We start from the raw sequence: 2379 nt of genomic DNA, 5'->3' as shown, positions 1-2379 counted from the left end.
ACTGCAGGCGGGGCGGTGGGGGTGGGGACTGACTCCCGGACGGGGCCGGGACACCATAGGTCTGAGCCGGGCCGGGCCGGGGCGGGGCCTGAACGCGATAGGTTGGAGCGGGGCCGGGGGCGGGGCCTGAGCCCGGGGAGGGCGGGCAGGGGAGGGGCCTGAAGGCGACTGGTTGCGGCGGGGCCGGGGGCGGGGCCCTCCCGGGGGGCGGGGCCAGGAGTGATAGGTTGGAGTGGCCGGGGCGGGGCCGGGGGCGGGAGGAGCGTGGCTCTGCCTGACGACCCTGCGGGGCTGGCGGGAGTGCCGGCTGACCCGGCGTTAGAGGTCGGAGGTGGGGAGGCAGCCGAGGGCGTGTGAAAGGCACGTGTTCGCTCCGCAACGTGAGTGGCTCGAAGACCCAGTAGACTGGGGGAGTCAGACGTTCTCTGTCGAACAGTTTAAAACCAGCTTTTCAGGTCAATCACCGTCTCAGGGTGTTTTTGAGTTCTGCCAAAGCATTTAACAAACTGTTTTTATGGGGAAGAAACCCTGAGAGTTGGAAGGGCCTTTGTCGCCTCGTCCAGGTTCCGGAGGAAAAAATTCCGATTTTTAGATGAAGGGAGTTGACACCTGCGGACCAGCTAGAGCGAGCCAGACTCACTGTTATCCTCTGAGCAGCCCTGCAGGGAAAATGCTGTCGCCCTGTTTTGCTGATGTGTAACGTGAGGCAGCTAAGATTAATTAGATGACTTCCCCTAGGACCCGAGACTTGCAAGTGGTCAAAGTCCCAAGTAATTTTATTATTTGTGCTTCATCATAGGTGGGGGGCAAGACTGCAGGCCGTGTAGGACAGTTTGGACTTATTCTGAACCCTTCAGATGTTAGAAGGTGATGGCTGGTAGGCTGAGCTGAGCCTCTCAAAGACCTGAGACCCTCTCTCAGGCTGACTTAAGTAACCCTCGGAGGTAATGGAAATGGCTGAGAAGAGATTGAGATACTGGTAGACTCACTGGGCTCCGGAAGGTGAAACACCGCTCATAGAAATATTAATTTTAAAAAAATCCCTTACTGGTAAGCGTATTTGGATGGTGAGACTTTTCGCAAGACAAGTGAAGTCTTCTCAGGCTTATGCCTACTATATTTTACACAGAAAAGTGGGGTATGGGAGATTTGCTGTTTTTGTCAAAGTATCGTTTAAAAAATATGGGAGCATGTGTCAAAGATTTACCTAACCCATTAATTAGGGAACCAGCAGGATGATAAAAAAGAATTTGAAACACTGGTTTATAGAGTCAGTGTAAAAATGAGTGCTGGAGTAGACTGCAGGGTTAGGTACAAAACTGGCTGATGTCCTACAGAACAGTTAAGACCTTAATCTCTGGGGCAAAATTTGTTTTCCCCTGTTGGACGAAACAGGTGCATCTCTACTAGCTGTCATTTACTGAGGACCCATTCTATGCCAGTGTTTGAGTGAGGAGAGATGGTGGAGAAGACAGACATTCCTGGCAGAGAGTTCATCTTGGGTCCACCTTTGGTCTGTTAAACTGTTCCCAGGAGTCCAGGCCATGCCGTTTAAACATGGTTGCTATGGCCTTGTGGGTGGAGACCAGTACTCAGCAAACGGGAAGCATTGTGAGTTTGTTCAGTGTTCCGCCTGAGGGTGAAGGTCCTTGTATCCATGCCCAGGAGAGTGCACTCTCTGTTGAGGCCAGTGGAGATCCACTGAAGGGAAAACCAGTGTGTCTGGTCATCCAGTTCTTAGTGCAGTCATTTGCTCCCCATATACTCCCACTATGTCCTCGGAGTGTAATGCTTCTAGAGAAGATTAAGAAACGCGGAAGCCCAGCCAAGACCTCACCTAAAGCTCTAATCATCCTGTAATATGAGCAGGTTCCCCCAGTGCTTATGAAGGCTTTGGGAGGGGGACGTCCCACCTGGTTAGATCTTAGAGTATTGATTGCAGGGGAGGGGTCTGTCTAGGAGGGGAGTTGATCCTGTTCTGCATGCAGAGAATCCCAGACACCGCCTCGTGGCCACAGGTGCCCGGGAGGAGCTGTCCCCTGCTGTAATGAGTCGTAGGGGCACAGTGTTGTGCTCAGTGTTGGAGCTAAATATTTACTTTTTTTTTTTTTTTTGCAGTATGCGGGCCTCTCTCCGCTGTGGCCTCTCTCCACTGTGGCCTCTCCTGTTGCGGAGCACAGGCTCTGGACGTGCAGGCTCAGCGGCCATGGCTCACGGGCCCAGCCGCTCCGCGGCATGTGGGATCTTCCCGGACCGGGGCACGAACCCGTGTCCCCTGCATTGGCAGGCAGACTCTCTACCACTGTGCCACCAGGGAAGCCCTGGTACCTATTTTTAACCCAAGTGGGGACGTTATATTTGCCTCAGTATTTCCCACAT

Source organism: Mesoplodon bidens (assembly GCF_964165515.1).
Source record: "Mesoplodon bidens genome assembly, chromosome: 10".
NCBI classification, from domain to species: domain Eukaryota; kingdom Metazoa; phylum Chordata; class Mammalia; order Artiodactyla; family Ziphiidae; genus Mesoplodon; species Mesoplodon bidens.
Note: the sequence above shows the minus strand (reverse complement) of the source record.